Below are 20,000 nucleotides of genomic sequence, written 5' to 3' on the forward strand. Positions count from 1 at the left end.
TCACTGGGGGGATTACCCTTCCAGGAGACGATGTTAGTGAAGGGTGCTCGATGCCCCTTCCTTACATCACACATCATTACCTAACATTCCCAAGACGCTCTATAACCAAAACCACGTGTGATGATGTGCCAACATACCCAGTGATGCTGTGTCAACATACCCAGTGATGCTGTGTCAACATACCTAGTGATGCTGTGTCAACATACCCAGAGATGCTGTGTCAACATACCCAGTGATGCTGTGTCGACATACCTAGTGATGCTGTGTCAACATACCTAGTGATGCTGTGTCAACATATCTAGTGATGCTGTGTCAACATACCCAGAGAAGCTGTGTCAACATACCTAGTGATGCTGTGTCAACATATCTAGTGATGCTGTGTCAACATATCTAGTGATGCTGTGTCAACATACCCAGAGAAGCTGTGTCAACATACCTAGTGATGCTGTGTCAACATACCCAGAGAAGCTGTGTCAACATACCTAGTGATGCTGTGTCAACATACCCAGAGATGCTGTGTCAACATACCTGGTGATGCTGTGTCAACATACCTAGTGATGCTGTGTCGACATACCCAGTGATGCTGTGTCGACATACCCAGTGATGCTGTGTCAACATACCTAGTGATATCATGTGGGGTTCGAACACGTGGATAGGGTAAAGAAATACTCACGTAGGCTGGTAGTACGTATAATTACGGATAGTGTGGGAAGCGCCAAACAGCCGTGACCTGCCTCCTTGCTCTCACTCGTAAGACTGACTAACCCCTGTACCCATATGTGAGGGGGGTGTTTGAAATACTGCTGTGGTCAGCAATATGAATACAGACAGTGATTCACGCAGAGACGGTTGGTAGTGAGTCATCTACTGGTACACTGGTTACTGGTAACTGGTTACTAGGAACTGGTACTACTACTGAGAGTGATGCTGTGTCAACATACCCAGTGATGCTGTGTCGACATACCCAGTGATGCTGTGTCAACATACCTAGTGATGCTGTGTCAACATATCCAGAGATGCTGTGTCAACATACGCAGTGATGCTGTGTCGACATACCTAGTGATGCTGTGTCAACATACCCAGAAATGCTGTGTCAACATACCTAGTGATGCTGTGTCAACATACCCAGAGATGCTGTGTTAACATACCCAGTGATGCTGTGTCAACATACCCAGTGATGCTGTGTTAACATACCTAGTGATGCTGTGTCGACATACCCAGTGATGCTGTGTCGACATACCCAGTGATGCTGTGTCAGCATAACCAATGATGCTGTGTTAACATACCCAGTGATGCTGTGTTAGCATACACAGTGATGCTGTGTTAATATACCCAGTGATGCTGTGTTAACATACCCAGTGATGCTGTGTCAACATACCCAGTGATGCTGTGTTAACATACTCAGTGATGCTGTGTCAACATACCCAGTGATGCTGTGTCAACATACCTAGTGATGCTGTGTCAACATACCCAGTGATGCTGTGTTAACATACCCAGTGATGCTGTGTTAGCATACACAGTGATGCTGTGTTAACATACCCAGTGATGCTGTGTTAACATACCCAGTGATGCTGTGTCAACATACCCAATGATGCTGTGTTAACATACCCAGTGATGCTGTGTCAACATACCTAGTGATGCTGTGTCAACATACCCAGTGATGCTGTGTCAACATACCTAGTGATGCTGTGTCAACATACCTAGTGATGCTGTGTCAACATACCTAGTGATGGTGCATCGACATACCCAGTGATGCTGTGTCAACATACCAAGTGATGCTGTGTCAACATACCTAGTGATGCTGTGTCAACATACCCAGTGATGCTGTGTCGACATACCCAGTGATGCTGTGTCAACATACCTAGTGATGCTGTGTCAACATACCCAGTGATGTTGTGTCAACATACCTAGTGATGCTGTGTCAACATACCCAGAGATGCTGTGTCAACATACCCAGTGATGCTGTGTCTACATACCTAGTGATGCTGTGTCAACATACCAAGTGATGCTGTGTCAACATATCTAGTGATGCTGTGTCAACATACCCAGAGATGCTGTGTTAACATACCTAGTGATGCTGTTTCATCATACCCAGAGATGCTGTGTCAACATACCTAGTGATGCTGTGTCAACATACCCAGAGATGCTGTGTCAACATACCTAGTGATGCTGTGTCAACATACCCAGAGATGCTGTGTCAACATACCTAGTGATGCTATGCCGACATACCCAGTGATGCTGGGTCAACATACCTAGTGATGCTGTGGCAACATACCCAGTGATGCTGTGTCAACATACCTAGTGATGCTGTGTCAACATACCTAGTGATGCTGTGTCAACATACCCAGTGATGCTGTGTCAACATACCTAGTGATGCTGTGTCAACATACCTAGTGATGCTGTGTCGACATACCCAGTGATGCTGTGTCGACATACCCAGTGATGCTGTGTCAACATACCTAGTGATGCTGTGTCGACATACCCAGTGATGCTGTGTCAACATACCCAGTGATGCTGTGTCAGCATAACCAATGATGCTGTGTTAACATACCCAGTGATGCTGTGTTAGTAGACACAGTGATACTGTGTTAACATACCCAGTGATGCTGTGTTAACATATCCAGTGATGCTGTGTCAACATACCCAGTGATGTTGTGTTAACATACCCAGTGATGCTGTGTCAACATACCCAGTGATGCTGTGTCAACATACCTAGTGATGCTGTGTCAACATACCCAGTGATGCTGTGTTAACATACCCAATGATGCTGTGTCGACATACCCAGTGATGCTGTGTCAACATACCCAGTGATGCTGTGTTAACATACTCAGTGATGCTGTGATAACATTCTCAGTGATGCTGTGTTAACATACCCACTGATGCTGTGTCAACATACCTAGTGATGCTGTGTCAACATACCCAGTTATGCTGTGTTAACATACCCAGTGATGCTGTGTCAACATACCAAGTGATCCTGTGTTAACGTACCCCGTGATGCTGTGTTAACATTCTCAGTGATGCTGTGTTAACATACCCCGTGATGCTTTGTTGACATACCCAGCGATGCTGTGTTAACATACCAGTGATGCTGTGTTAACATATCCAGTGATGCTATGTTAACATACCCAGTGATGCTGTGGCAACATACCCAGTGATGCTGTGGCAACATACTCAGTGATGCTGTGACAACATACCCAGTGATGGTGTGACAACATACCCAGTGATGGTGTGACAACATACCCAGTGATGCTGTGGCAACATACCCAGTGATGCTGTAACAACATACCCAGTGATGGTGTGACAACATACCCAGTGATGCTGTGGCAACATACCCAGTGATGCTGTAACAACATACCCAGTGATGCTGTGACAACATACCCAGTGATGCTGTGGCAACATACCCAGTGATGCTGTGGCAACATACCCAGTGATACTGTGGCAACATACAGAGTGATGTTGTGGCAACATACCCAGTGATGCTGTGACAACATACCCAGTGATGATGTGGCAACATACCCAGTGATGCTGTGGCAACATACCCAGTGATGCTGTGACAACATACCCAGTGATGCTGTGACAACATACCCAGTGATGCTGTGACAACATACCCAGTGATGCTGTGGCAACATACCCAGTGATGCTGTGACAACATACCCATTAATGCTGTGTCAACATACCCAGTGATGCTGTGGCAACATACCCAGCGATGCTGTGACAACATACCCAGTGATGCTGTGGCAACATACCTAGTGATGCTGCGACAACATACCCAGTGATGCTGTGACAACATACCCAGTGACGCTGTGGCAACATACCCAGTGATGCTGTGGCAACATACCCAGTGATGCTGTGACAACATTCCCAGTGATGCTGTGAGAACATACCCATTGATGCTGTGACAACATACCCAGTGATGCTGTGGCAACATACCCAGTGATGCTGGGTATGCTGTTGCGGAATTTCTTGGCCTTGAGAAACTCTTGGTAGAGATTCGCGAGAACCTTGCTGACTGGGGATACCATGGCCATACCCATGTTACTTTTCAAGTTACTTACCGAAGCAATAGAAGTCGTACTTCACTCTCAATAATGAAGCCAAGGAAATCCTTGTGGTCGGAGATTTATTCACGGAAGATGATGATGTTTAGCATGGTCTGTTGGGAGGGTTGGTGAGGAACAAAACTTTGAAACTGAGTCATTCTGACACTTGGGCTGCGGCCAGAGTGCCAGGAATGGCTCAAATGGAGCAGAGCTTTTGAGGGTTGAAAGCTGTATCCCAGCTACAGTGCGTCGACGACGACTGTAGCTGACTGCTGCACCAATTGTGCTGAAGAAGATTCACCGTCCCGTCTCATAGAGCTGCCCTCGCAATAGGGCTGTAAACGGTATTCCACTTGACACGAAGAAGACTCACCGCGCCTTTGACAACGTTTTACTTGTTATTTAAGCTTCTTCAAGGCCATAGAGAGTACATGATAAGCACAGGTATATATAGTCGAGAGAGTAGGTGATAATATGAACATGTGCTTACCAGTCCTTCAGTTTGGGGACTGATCACCTCTTATCTACATCACCGTGACTTCTGTTCTCTGTATTTCGACTGAAGAAGCCTGCTGAACAGGCGAAACGTCTCGTCAATAAAGATTCCAAACTGTTACATATGTATCTTACTCATCAGCATGTTGATTCTGGATACCATAAATACAATGTTATTCATCGACGGTGGTTCATTACGACCTAAACTGAGTTAATAATGATACTTGTCCAACACAGCAACACTGGGGACTCACCTGGGGACTCTCACCTAGTAGTGACAATGCCTTCGTCTGCTGCACGTCCCTCACCTGACGACAGTATATAAACGACAAGCTTACTGCCTGTGCTTCAGATTCTACAGTCGTCTTCGCCAACTCCAAGGTTGATAGACTGATTACCTCATCTTTTGTATATGGTTCTAAATTCTTAACATTATGTCCTTGTATTGTATTGATAAAGCCGCTGGATGGTGTAACGTCTACTAATATAGACACCCAGATGTTGCACATCTGGGTGTCTGTATCTTCGTTGTCTATATCTTCGTTGTCTATATCTTCGTTGTCTATATCTTCGTTGTCTATATCTTCGTTGTCTATATATTCTTTGTTTATATCTTCCTTGTCTATATCTTCGTTGCTCAAATCTGTTTACGAATCAGAAGATTTGGATTCGAGGATCTACTTGGCATGGGCCAGCAGGATTACTGCAGTGCTTATTTTCCCATGTTCTTACTTCCAAACCACGGAACGGGTGGGTTTTGAACCCATGGCGTGTGCGTAGCAAATCTCACTCGCCTTGGGTTCAAACCCACTCGTTCCGAGTTTGTTTGCAATCGTGTTATTACAATTTCGTGAGTCATTCTTACTTCCACTATGTCATGTAAATGTTTTGGAACAATGACGAGGTAAGGAATGAGACACTTATGGGAATCTTTATTTAGGAAACGTACTCTAACCATTAGCTTCTTCAGTCCAATACAGAGAAGAACGGTGGAAGATGAGTTTGAGATAATCAGTCCCTCGCCTGGAGTTGATGTGTTGATCTAATGAAACAGCACTGGTCTCAGAGCACCACCTTGGGCACGCACCAGGAAAATGACTCGGCCTGTTTGAGTGTGGGCGGGAAGGGAGGTAGTATGTTGGGGAATGGTGGGGTGGAGGGAGCGTTAGTGGAGAGGGAGGAGGAGCCGCTGGGCCTGGGGGAGAAAGGTTCAGTAGAACCACAATATCAAAATCAACTTTGAGTGCGAGGTTTAAAAGTACCACACTGTCAAGATCAACCTTGAGTGCAAGGTTCAATAGTACCACAAGGACAAGGTTAAACTTGAGTGCTAAGTTCAGTAGAACCACAACATTAAGTTCGATCTCGAGTGCAAGGTTGAGTGGAACATCAGTATTTAAGGTTGACCTCGAGTGCAAGGTTGAGTGGAACATCAGTATTTAAGGTTGACCTCGAGTGCAAGGTTGAGTGGAATATCAGTATTTAAGGTTGACCTCGAGTGCAAGGTTGAGTGGAACATCAGTATTTAAGGTCGACCTCGACTGCAAGGTTGAGTGGAACATCAGTATTTAAGGTCGACCTCGAGTGCAAGGTTGAGTGGAACATCAGTATTTAAGGTTGACCTCGACTGCAAGGTTGAGTGGAACATCAGTATTTAAGGTCGACCTCGAGTGCAAGGTTGAGTGGAACATCAGTATTTAAGGTCGACCTCGACTGCAAGGTTGAGTGGAACATCAGTATTTAAGGTCGACCTCGAGTGCAAGGTTGAGTGTAACATCAGTATTTAAGGTCGACCTCGAGTGCAAGGTTGAGTGTAACATCAGTATTTAAGGTCGACCTCGACTGCAAGGTTGAGTGTAACATCAGTATTTAAGGTTGACCTCGACTGCAAGGTTGAGTGGAACATCAGTATTTAAGGTTGACCTCGACTGCAAGGTTGAGTGGAACATCAGTATTTAAGGTTGACCTCGACTGCAAGGTTGAGTGGAACATCAGTATTTAAGTGATCTCAAGGTTGAGTGGAACATCAGTATTTAAGGTCGACCTCGACTGCAAGGTTGAGTGGAACATCAGTATTTAAGCCTCGACTGCGTAACATCAGTATTTAAGGTCGACCTCGAGTGCAAGGTTGAGTGGAACATCAGTATTTAAGGTCGACCTCGACTGCAAGGTTGAGTGGAACATCAGTATTTAAGGTTGACCTCGACTGCAAGGTTGAGTGGAACATCAGTATTTAAGGTCGACCTCGACTGCAAGGTTGAGTGTAACATCAGTATTTAAGGTTGACCTCGACTGCAAGGTTGAGTGGAACATCAGTATTTAAGGTTGACCTCGACTGCAAGGTTGAGTGTAACATCAGTATTTAAGGTTGACCTCGACTGCAAGGTTGAGTGGAACATCAGTATTTAAGGTTGACCTCGACTGCAAGGTTGAGTGGAACATCAGTATTTAAGGTTGACCTCGACTGCAAGGTTGAGTGGAACATCAGTATTTAAGGTTGACCTCGACTGCAAGGTTGAGTGGAACATCAGTATTTAAGGTTGACCTCGACTGCAAGGTTGAGTGGAACATCAGTATTTAAGGTTGACCTCGACTGCAAGGTTGAGTGGAACATCAGTATTTAAGGTCGACCTCGACTGCAAGGTTGAGTGGAACATCAGTATTTAAGGTCGGCCTCGACTGCAAGGTTGAGTGTAACATCAGTATTTAAGGTTGACCTCGACTGCAAGGTTGAGTGGAACATCAGTATTTAAGGTTGACCTCGACTGCAAGGTTGAGTGGAACATCAGTATTTAAGGTTGACCTCGACTGCAAGGTTGAGTGGAACATCAGTATTTAAGGTTGACCTCGACTGCAAGGTTGAGTGTAACATCAGTATTTAAGGTTGACCTCGACTGCAAGGTTGAGTGGAACATCAGTATTTAAGGTTGACCTCGAGTGCAAGGTTGAGTGGAACATCAGTATTTAAGGTTGACCTCGAGTGCAAGGTTGAGTGTAACATCAGTATTTAAGGTTGACCTCGAGTGCAAGGTTCAGTACTATCAGACTGAAAAAAGTAGACGTACACACACACACACACACACACACACACACACACACACACATACACACACACACATACACACACACATACACACACACATACACACACACATACACACACACACACACATACACACACACATACACACACAAATACACACACACATACACACACACATACACACACACACACACACACACACACACACACACACACACACACACACACATACACACACACACAGGAAAAAAAGCGATTGAAGATATCATGAAGGTGATAGGCGAGGGGGACATGACCCAGGTGGCAAATTTTCGGAGAATTGGGTGGTTCACAAAGAAAAGGAATCGGCCTCTCAAAGTAATTTTCAAGGCAGAATCAACCCGAACCATGATCCTGCAGGAGAAAGCACGGCTGAGAGGCAAGCAGGAGTTCCGGAGTGTGTACCTCCATCGAGACAGAACACAGGACGAAAGGAAGACGATGAAAGAGAGAGTTCAAAAACGAAAGGAGAAATGGGAGGAAATGAAAAAGGAGAGCAGAATAACCCAGGATCAAATGGAAGGACAAGTGCACCCCCCAGAAACACCTGCAGAAGGACTCCAGCCACGACACTCCCAAGGCAACTGAACAATCCAAACCAACCATCACACACCGATCCCTCTGTTTCCACCCCCCGCACCACAGTTACAGTATTAGAACCGAAGTTGAAGGTTTGGTACACAAATGCAGATGGATTAACGAATAAACATGAGGAATGGCAAGAAAGAATCAATGAGAAGTCCCCAGACATCATAGCATTTACAGAAACAAAACTCACGGAGACAATAACAGATGCAATCTTCCCACCAGGATACCAGATCATGAGGAAAGATAGAAGGGGCAGGGGGGGAGGTGGGGTTGCTCTACTCGTAAAAAACAGATGGAAATTCGAGAAAATGGAAGGCATAGATGAGACGGGAGAAAGAGACTACATAGCAGGTATACTTCAGTCTGGGGAACACAAAGTGGTCATTGCAGTGATGTATAATCCACCACAGAACTGCAGGAGGCCAAGAGAGGAATATGAAGAGAGCAACAGAGCAATGGTGGACACACTTGCTGAGGTGGCAAGAAGAGCTCATTCCAGCAGAGCAAAGTTGCTGGTTATGGGGGATTTCAACCACATGGAGATCAACTGGGAAAACCTGGAGCCACATGGGGGTCCCAAAACATGGAGAGCCAGGATGTTGGACGTGGTGCTGGAAAACCTCATGTTAAGGACACTACCAGAGTGAGAGGGGAGGATGAACCAGCAAGATTGGACCTTGTGTTCACCCTGGGCAGCTCAGACATTGAGGACATCCAGTATGAGAGTCCCTTAGGAGCTAGCGACCACGTGGTTCTGTGCTTTGAATACATAGTAGAGCTGCAAGTGGAGAGAATAACAGGAGTTGAATGGGAAAAGCCTGACTATAAAAGAGGGGACTACATAGGGTTGAAGAACTTCCTGCGGGAGGTCCAGTGGGACAGAGAACTGGCAGGAAAGCCAGTAAATGAAATGATGGAATGTGTAACAACAAAATGCAAGGAGGCAGTGGAAAAGTTTATTCCCAAGGGCAATTGTAACAACGGGAAGACCAGAACGAGCCCCTGGTTTACCCGACGGTGTAAGGAGGCAAAAACAAAGTGCAATAGAGAATGGAAAAAGTACAGAAGGCAGAGAACACACGAAAATAGGGAGATCAGTCGCAGAGCCAGGAATGAGTATGCACAGGTAAGGGGGGAGGCCCAGCGACAGTATGAAAATGACATAGCATCGAGAATCAAGACTGACCCGAAACTGTTGTATAGCCACATCAGGAGGAAGACAACAGTCAAAGACCAGGTGATCAGAATAAGGACAGAAGGTGGAGAACTCACAAGAAATGATCAGGAGGTATGTGAGGAGCTGAACAGGAGATTTAAGGAAGTTTTTAGAGTAGAGACAGGAAGGGCTGTGGGAAGACAGCACAGAAGGGAACATCAAGAGGGAATATACCAACAAGTGTTGGATGACATACGAACAACTGAGGAGGAGGTGAAGAAGCTCTTAAGTGACCTTGACACCTCAAAGGCGATGGGACCGGACAACATCTCCCCATGGGTCCTTAGAGAAGGAGCAGAGATGCTGTGCGTGCCTCTAACCACAATCTTCAACACATCCCTTGAAACTGGGCAACTACCTGAGAAATGGAAGACAGCTAATGTAGTCCCCATATTTAAGAAAGGAAACAGAAACGAGGCACTAAACTACAGACCTGTGTCTCTGACATGTATTGTGTGCAAAGTCATGGAGAAGATTATCAGGAGGAGAGTGGTCGAACACCTGGAAAGGAACAAGATTATAAATGAAAACCAGCATGGGTTCATGGAAGGCAAATCCTGTATCACAAACGTCCTGGAGTTTTATGACAAGGTAACAGAAGTAAGACACGAGAGAGAGGGGTGGGTAGATTGCGTTTTCCTAGACTGCAGGAAGGCCTTTGACACAGTTCCCCACAAGAGATTAGTGCAGAAGCTGGAGGATCAGGCGCATGTAAAAGGGAGGGCACTGCAATGGATAAGGGAATACCTGACAGGGAGGCAGCAACGAGTCATGGTACGTGAAGAGGTATCACAGTGGGCGCCTGTTATGAGCGGGGTCCCACAAGGGTCAGTTCTAGGACCAGTGCTATTTTTGATATATGTGAACGACATGATGGAAGGAATAGACTCTGAAGTGTCCCTGTTCGCAGATGATGTGAAGTTGATGAGAAGAATTAAATCGGACGAGGATGAGGCAGGACTGCAGAGAGACCTGGACAGGCTGGACATGTGGTCCAGTAACTGGCTTCTCGAATTCAATCCAGCCAAATGCAAAGTCATGAAGATTGGGGAGGGGCAAAGAAGACTGCAGACAGAGTATAGGCTAGGTGGACAAAGACTACAGACCTCACTCAGGGAGAAAGACCTTGGGGTGACCATAACACCGAGCACATCACCGGAGGCACACATCAACCAAATAACTGCTGCAGCATACGGGCGCCTGGCAAACCTGAGAATAGCGTTCCGATACCTTAATAAGGAATCGTTCAAGACACTGTACACTGTTTATGTTGGGCCCATACTGGAGTATGCAGCACCAGTCTGGAACCCACACCTGGTCAAGCACGTCAAGAAGTTAGAGAAAGTACAAAGGTTTGCAACAAGGCTAGTCCCAGAGCTCAAGGGAATGTCGTATGAGGAAAGGTTAAGGGAAATCGGACTGACGACACTGGAGGACAGAAGGGTCAGGGGAGACATGATAACGACATACAAGATACTGCGGGGAATAGACAAGGTGGACAGAGATAGGATGTTCCAGAGAGGGGACACAGGGACAAGGGGTCACAACTGGAAGCTGAAGACTCAGACGAGTCACAGGGACGTTAGGAAGTATTTCTTCAGTCATAGAGTTGTCAGCAAGTGGAATAGCCTAGCAAGTGAAGTAGTGGAGGCAGGAACCATACATAGTTTTAAGAAGAGGTATGACAAAGCTCAGGAAGCAGAGAGAGACAGGACCCAGTAGCGATCAGTGAAGAGGCGGGGCCAGGAGCGGAGTCTCGACCCCTGCAACCACAATTAGGTGAGTACAATTAGGTGAGTGCACATACACACACACATACACACACACACACACACATACACACACACATACACACACACATACACACACACACACACACACACACACACACACACACACACACACAAACACACATACACACACACACACACACACACATACACACACATACACACACACATACACACACACATACACACACACACACACACACACACACACACACACACACACACACACACACACACACACACACACACACACACACACACACACACACACACACACACACACACACACAAAGTAGTCATTGGAGTGATGTATAACCCACCACAGAACTGCAGGAGGCCAAGAGAGGAGTACGAAGAAAACAACAGGGTGATGGTGGACACACTGGCTGAGGTGGCAAGAAGAGCTCACTCGAGCAGAGCAAAGTTACTGGTAATGGGCGATTTCAACCACAGGGAGATCGACTGGGAAAACCTGGAGCCACATGGGGGTCCCGAAACATGGAGAGCCAAGATGATGGATGTGGTACTTGAAAACCTCATGCATCAACATGTCAGGGACACAACCAGAGAGAGAGGGGAGGATGGACCAGCAAGACTGGATCTTGTGTTCACCCTGAGCAGTTCAAACATTGAGGACATCACTTACGAGAGGCCCCTTGGAGCTAGCGATCACGTGGTTCTGAGTTTTGACTATATAGTAGAGTTACAAGTGGAGAAGGTAACAGGAACTGAAAGGGACAGGCCAAACTATAAAAGGGGGGACTACACAGGTATGAGAAACTTCCTGCAGGAGGTTCAGTGGGACAGAGAAATGGTAGGAAAATCAGTAAACGAGATGATGGAATATGTGGCAACAAAGTGCAAGGAGGCAGAGGAAAGTTTTGTTCCTAAGGGAAACAGAAATAATAGGACGACCAAAACGAGTCCTTGGTTTACCCGAAGGTGTAGGGAGGCAAAAACTAAGTGCAACAGAGAATGGAAAAGGTACAGGAGGCATAGGACCCAGGAAAACAAGGAGATTAGTAGAAGAGCCAGAAACGAGTATGCACAGATAAGGAGGGAGGCCCAGCGACAGTATGAAAACGACATAGCATCGAAAGTCAAATCTGACCCGAAACTGCTGTATAGCCACATTAGGAGGAAGACAACAGTCAAGGACCAGGTGATAAGGCTGAGGAAAGAAGATGGAGAACTCATAAGAAACGATCAAGAGGTATGTGAGGAGCTCAACACAAGATTTAAGGAAGTATATACAGTAGAGACAGGAAGGACTCTGGGGGGACAGACCAGATGGGGACACCAGCAAGGAATACACCAACAAGTGTTGGACGACATACTTACAGATGAGGAGGAGGTGAAGAAACTGCTAAGGGACATCGATACCTCAAAGGCAATGGGACCGGACAACATCTCCCCGTGGGTCCTTAGAGAGGGAGCAGATATGTTGTGCGTGCCACTTACCACAATCTTCAACACGTCCCTGGAAACTGGGCAACTACCTGAGGTATGGAAGACGGCAAATGTAGTTCCCATTTTTAAAAAAGGAGACAGAAAATTGGCACTAAACTATAGACCTGTGTCATTGACGTGTATAGTATGCAAAATTATGGAGAAGATTATCAGGTGGAGAGTGGTGGAGCACCTGGAACGGAACAAGAGTATAAATGCCAACCAGCACGGATTCACGGAAGGCAAATCCTGTGTCACAAACCTTCTGGAGTTTTATGATAAAATAACAGAAGTAAGACACGAGAGAGAGGGGTGGGTTGATTGCATCTTCTTGGACTGCAAGAAGGCATTTGACACAGTTCCTCACAAGAGATTAGTGCAGAAGCTAGAGCATCAGGCGCATATAACAGGAAGGGCACTGCAATGGATCAGAGAATACCTGACAGGGAGGCAACAACGAGTCATGGTACGTAATGATGTATCACAGTGGGCACCTGTGACGAGCGGGGTCCCACAGGAGTCGGTCCTAGGACCAGTGCTATTTTTGGTATATGTGAACGACTATCGCAAGGATAGTAGTCTCAGCACTATCCTGCGTGCACGATATTGTGGCTGGAGTCCAGACAGGAGTGACAGTATTACTAGTGCCTGACCGCTCGGCTACGTTAATAAGTAATTCACGGATCTATAGGAACTTAATCTGAACTTCACATTTCTCAGCATTTTAACAAATCTCAGATACAAGCTGTGAGAACAAACACATTGCTCAAGGGCTAGGTATTGTCTTTCAGTCAGTAAGGGAATGTTGGTACTGTGGACTGATTCATATTGACTTTGACTGGCATGATACACTAAGTGAACGTTCAAAAGTGACTGGGACATCTTCTCAGTGAAAATACTGAAGGGCATAAGTCAAGAAAAATGGAGAGAATGACACAATAAGCTTAAACGGGAAGAAAATGCTTAACTATTCTGCATAAGTAATTAAAAATTGACAAGTTACACAGTAAGCAAAGAACTCACACAAGAAGAATATGCAACTTAACAAACACTGAAATTCAAGAGAACTTGTACTTTGCTCAAATCTAATTGCTCAACTTTTACTTTAAATTGAATAAATGGCACAGTGAGTTGTCTTTACTTTCAATGCAACAGGAAAATACACAATAAAATGATAAAATGGACTCAATAAACTTGTGCAAAAATTAAAACACACAATTCACTGAAATAAAAATAAAATGACACAGAATAAAATACTATGCACAGAACAGAGCATAAGAAACTGCACTGTAATAAACTGTAGCAATATATCAAATAATTGCTAATCAAAAAAGTATTGCACAACACTGCATAAAATTTTCTGCAAGAAAAAACTTTAATAGCAACACAATATTTGCACAAGAATTATTGCAAAATGAGTCAATGTGCAATAATAAAAAAATTATTACACACTCAAGAAAAGAAATATATCAAGGAATGAACACTTTAACTCTTAACTGCACTTAAACAACACTTAACAAGCAAAAGAACAATTTACTTTAAAAGGAGAACTTAAAAATTGCACTAAGAGTGAATTTGTTCAATAAAACGTGAAAAATAATAGGTGCTAAAAACACATAACAAAACAGAGGGTTGAACACTTACAGTGATGCAGAACACAACACATCAACATAAACACAGTACTAGAATTTTCTTGCAATGAAACTTGATGTTTTGAAAAATTTTGTAAAAAATTATTTCTTGCTTGGACTTTAAAAATGGCACTATTGTCTGTGGAAATAAGACAAATTAGACACTGGCTAAATGAAAGAATATGAACACAAGAATGTTCAACACACAGAGAACAAAATAAAAATACACAAATGCTGGGAAGAAAAAAAAAATAACAGACAACACTGAGTTGTGATGCAGAATATGAGGTGAAAAATTTACTGAAATACTTCACTGGAATACTGAGAACACAAGGTGATTCTGAAGTGTAAACACAAGTTCTATACTGCTCATATGTTGCACACACAACTAAGGAAAAACACTAATTACTTACTTCAAGTGTATAAAAAGATACACAACACAACAGATATAAAATAATGCACGAAAATTAACACTGAATTAAGGAGATTAAAAGAAATTAATGCAATCAGTACATGATAAACACTGAGTCTGATCAAGAGTCACTGAATGTCACTAAGAGAAAAATCACTGGGAACACAAAAGAAATGTCTCAACACTCGCAAATGTCTCTAAAAAAAAAATATTATCGCTGTAACAACTTGAAGAATGAGATTGATGGATTGTTTATATCGTCTTGCTGCTGTCCTCTGCACAGATGATCGTAGAATTGCGCTTAAATCGGCGAAGACAAATACACAGGAGGCTTTTTAAAGATGGCACGAGCACACTCTAGCTCTTGACCCCCTATGTGGTCCTTAAAATATGGTGCTACAACCCTTAGCAGTGCACCAAAACACTGAAGAAGTTTGGTGAGTGGGTAATGGCTGACTGTAGTTGGGTTTGTGGGTTAACAGGACTGAGACCGGCAATGGTGCGACACACGTGATCGTGAGTGGCTGGGCTTATGGGTTGAACGTCGTAAGCCTCACTGAGAACACCCACACTGCCGCGAAGATAATTCTAAGCCGGCTGGCTTAAAATAAACCCACGAAATACTACAACACCACAAGGATGAAAAAGAGCACCCAGAATGCTTGGAGCTTGAATCACAAGCGATGAAGACTACTCACGTGGCTTGCTCGAGTACTGGGGTAAGACACCTGGGTTAGTTGCTAGCTGGCTTATCTTAACCCTTCACAGAGAATAGCTTGATAACTTCACACGATGAGCACAGCAGGGGTGGAAGCTGGCTTGGCAGGCAAAATAATTGGATGGAGTAGGCTAGGCTGGACTGGACTCGGTTGTTCTGACTCCCCCACCACAGACTGGAAGCTGGCTTATTTTGCAAACTCGGGTCAACCCCTCGGGAGTGATGCAAATAAGCAGAAAACACTAATACAAAGAGACTGACCAGTGAATAATGTAGAAGCTGGTAGAGTAGCTGGCTTGAGGTAGCTGGCTTGAAGTAGCTGGATGGGGTGAACCTCGGTAGGCCTACTGGTGACACGAAATGGCCGTCTTGCTGGTCGAAAATTTATCTCCAGAAATCGCTGTAATCGTCAGAATTACAGGCCCTCCGATGCCACCATTTATCGTAAAGGGTTCTTTAATGGAGATATCACAGGTTGAAGGTAGACACACTTGTAGGATGGTAACTATATTGTCAGACTGAGATGAGGGATGGAGCCCAGCTGCCTAGCCTGTCCGCTGAATGGTCTGCCGCCGAGTGAGGCCGGGGCAGAGGTATGAGCCTACACATCTGTATCCCGTGACGTCACACAAAGCCACAGGCGTAAAAGGGATCTCGTATCTAAAGCACATGGATGATACTAATATGCTATGCTATATAATACTGGGAATACAGGATTCAGCAACTATGCTGACAATAGGCTAGGTGGCCAAAGACTGCAAACCTCACTCAAGGAGAAAGATCTTGGGGTAAGTATAACACCGAGCATGTCTCCGGAAGCACACATCAATCAGATAACTGCTGCAGCATATGGGTGCCTGGCAAACCTGAGAACAGCATTCCGATACCTTAGTAAGGAATCATTCAAGACACTGTACACCGTGTATGTCAGGCCCATACTGGAGTATGCAGCACCTGTTTGGAACCCGCACTTGATAAAGCACGTCAAGAAACTAGAAAAGTACAAAGGTTTGCGACAAGGTTAGTTCCAGAGCTAAGGGGAATGTCCTATGAAGAAAGATTAAGGGAAATCGGCCTGACGACACTGGAGGACAGGAGGGTCAGGGGAGACATGATAACGACATATAAAATACTGCGTGGAATAGACAAGGTGGACAAAGACAGGATGTTCCAGGGAGGGGACACAGAAACAAGAGGCCACAATTGGAAGTTGAAGACACAAATGAGTCAGAGAGATAGTAGGAAGTATTTCTTCAGTCATAGAGTTGTAAGGCAGTGGAATAGCCTAGAAAATGGCGTAGTGGAGGCAGGAACCATACACAGTTTTAAGACGAGGTTTGATAAAGCTCATGGAGCGGGGAGAGAGAGGGCCCAGTAGCAACCGGTGAAGAGGCGGGGCCAGGAGCTAAGACTCGACCCCTGCAACCACAAATAGGTGAGTACAAATAGGTGAGTACACACACACACACACACACACACACACACACACACACACACACACACACACACACACACACACAGAGGGGAGGATGAGCCAGCAAGACTGGATCTTGTGTTCACCCTGAGCAGTTCAGACATTGAGGACATCACTTACGAGAGGCCCCTTGGAGCTAGCGATCATGTGGTTCTGAGTTTTGACTATATAGTAGAGTTACAAGTGGAGAAGGTAACAGGAACTGAAGGGGACAGGCCAAACTATAAAAGGGGGGACTACACAGGTATGAGAAACTTCCTGCAGGAGGTTCAGTGGGACAGAGAAATGGTAGGAAAATCAGTAAACGAGATGATGGAATATGTGGCAACAAAGTGCAAGGAGGCAGAGGAAAGTTTTGTTCCCAAGGGAAACAGAAATAATAGGAAGACCAAAACGAGTCCTTGGTTTACCCGAAGGTGTAGGGAGGCAAAAACTAAGTGCAACAGAGAATGGAAAAGGTACAGGAGGCATAGGACCCAGGAAAACAAGGAGATTAGTAGAAGAGCCAGAAACGAGTATGCGCAGATAAGGAGGGAGGCCCAGCGACAGTATGAAAACGACATAGCATCGAAAGTCAAATCTGACCCGAAACTGCTGTATAGCCACATTAGGAGGAAGACAACAGTCAAGGACCAGGTGATAAGGCTGAGGAAAGAAGGTGGAGAACTCACAAGAAACGATCAAGAGGTATGTGAGGAGCTCAACACGAGATTTAAGGAAGTATTTACAGTAGAGACAGGAAGGACTCTGGGGGGACAGACCAGATGGGGACACCAACAAGGAATGCACCAACAAGTGTTGGACGACATACATACAGATGAAGAGGAGGTGAAGAAACTGCTAAGGGACATCGATACCTCAAAGGCAATGGGACCGGACAACATCTCTCCGTGGGTCCTTAGAGAGGGAGCAGATATGTTGTGCGTACCACTTACCACAATCTTCAACACATCCCTGGAAACTGGGCAACTACCTGAGGTATGGAAGACGGCAAATGTAGTTCCCATTTTCAAAAAAGGAGACAGAGAAGAGGCACTAAACTATAGACCTGTGTCATTGACGTGTATAGTATGCAAAATTATGGAGAAGATTATCAGGAGGAGAGTGGTGGAGCACCTGGAACGGAACAGGAGTATAAATGCCAACCAGCACGGATTCACGGAAGGCAAATCCTGTGTCACAAACCTTCTGGAGTTTTATGATAAAATAACAGAAGTAAGACAAGAGAGAGAGGGGTGGGTTGATTGCATCTTCTTGGACTGCAAGAAGGCCTTTGACACAGTTCCTCACAAGAGATTAGTGCAGAAGCTAGAGCATCAGGCGCATATAACAGGAAGGGCACTGCAATGGATCAGAGAATACCTGACAGGGAGGCAACAACGAGTCATGGTACGTAATGATGTATCACAGTGGGCACCTGTGACGAGCGGGGTCCCACAGGGGTCGGTCCTAGGACCAGTGCTATTTTTGGTATATGTGAACAACATGACGGAAGGGTTAGACTCAGAAGTGTCCCTGTTTGCAGATGATGTGAAGTTAATGAGGAGAATTAAATCTGATGAGGACCAGGCAGGACTTCAAAGAGACCTGGACAGACTGGACACCTGGTCCAGCAAATGGCTTCTCGAATTTAATCCTGCCAAATGCAAAGTCATGAAGATAGGGGAAGGGCACAGAAGACCACAGACAGAGTATAGGCTAGGTGGCCAAAGACTGCAAACCTCACTCAAGGAGAAAGATCTTGGGGTGAGTATAACACCGAGCATGTCTCCGGAAGCACACATCAATCAGATAACTGCTGCAGCATATGGGCGCCTGGCGAACCTGAGAACAGCATTCCGATACCTTAGTAAGGAATCATTCAAGACACTGTACACCGTGTATGTCAGGCCCATACTTGAGTATGCAGCACCTGTTTGGAACCCGCACTTGATAAAGCACGTCAAGAAACTAGAGAAAGTACAAAGGTTTGCAACAAGGTTAGTTCCAGAGCTAAGGGGAATGTCCTATGAAGATAGATTAAGGGAAATCGGCCTGACGACACTGGAGGACAGGAGGGTCAGGGGAGACATGATAACGACATATAAAATACTGCGTGGAATAGACAAGGTGGACAAGGACAGGATGTTCCAGGGAGGGGACACAGAAACAAGAGGCCACAATTGGAAGTTGAAGACACAAATGAGTCAGAGAGATAGTAGGAAGTATTTCTTCAGTCATAGAGTTGTAAGGCAGTGGAATAGCCTAGAAAATGACGTAGTGGAGGCAGGAACCATACACAGTTTTAAGACGAGGTTTGATAAAGCTCATGGAGCGGGGAGAGAGGGGGCCTAGTTGCAACCGGTGAAGAGGCGGGGCCAGGAGCTAGGACTCGACCCCTGCAACCACAAATAGGTGAGTACAAATAGGTGAGTACATACACACACACATACACACACCACACGCACCAAACACACACACACACACATACACACACACACACACACACACACACACACACACACACACACACACACACACACACACACACACACACACACACACACACACACACAGGTGTCCCTGTTTGCAGATGACGTGAAGTTGATTAGAAGAATTCATTCAATCGAAGACCAGGCAGAACTACAAAGGGATCTGGACATGCTGTAGACCTGGTCCAGCAATTGGCTCCCTGAGTTCAACTCCACCAAGTGCAAAGTCATGAAGATTGGGGAAGGGTAAAGAAGACTACAGACAAAGTACAGTCTAGAGGGCCAGAGACTACAAACCTCACTCAAGGAAAAAGATCTTGTGGTGAGTATAAAACCAGGCACATCTCCTGAAGCGCACATCAACCAAATAACTGCTGCAGCATATGGGCGCCTAGCAAACCTCAGAACAGCATTCCGACATCTTAATAAGGAATCGTTCAGGACCCTGTACACCGAGTACGTTAGGCCCATATTGGAGTATGCGGCACCACTTTGGAACCCACACCTAGCCAAGCACGTAAAGAAACCAGAGAAAGTGCAAAGGTTTGCAATAAGACTAGTCCCAGAGCTAAGAGGTATGTCCTACGAGAAGAGGTTAAGGGAAATCAACCTGATGACACTGGAGGACAGGAGA

At 45.3% G+C, this 20,000-nt stretch overlaps 1 protein-coding gene across 1 annotated transcript in view; it reads left to right on the top strand.

Moving 5' to 3' along the window:
* LOC128684198 (uncharacterized) overlaps positions 1-20,000 on the top strand; it is a 114,920-nt gene that overhangs the window by 789 nt on the left and 94,131 nt on the right. The window lies entirely within an intron of this gene.

This window comes from Cherax quadricarinatus, chromosome 4 (genome assembly GCF_038502225.1).
Source record: "Cherax quadricarinatus isolate ZL_2023a chromosome 4, ASM3850222v1, whole genome shotgun sequence".
Lineage (NCBI taxonomy): Eukaryota > Metazoa > Arthropoda > Malacostraca > Decapoda > Parastacidae > Cherax > Cherax quadricarinatus.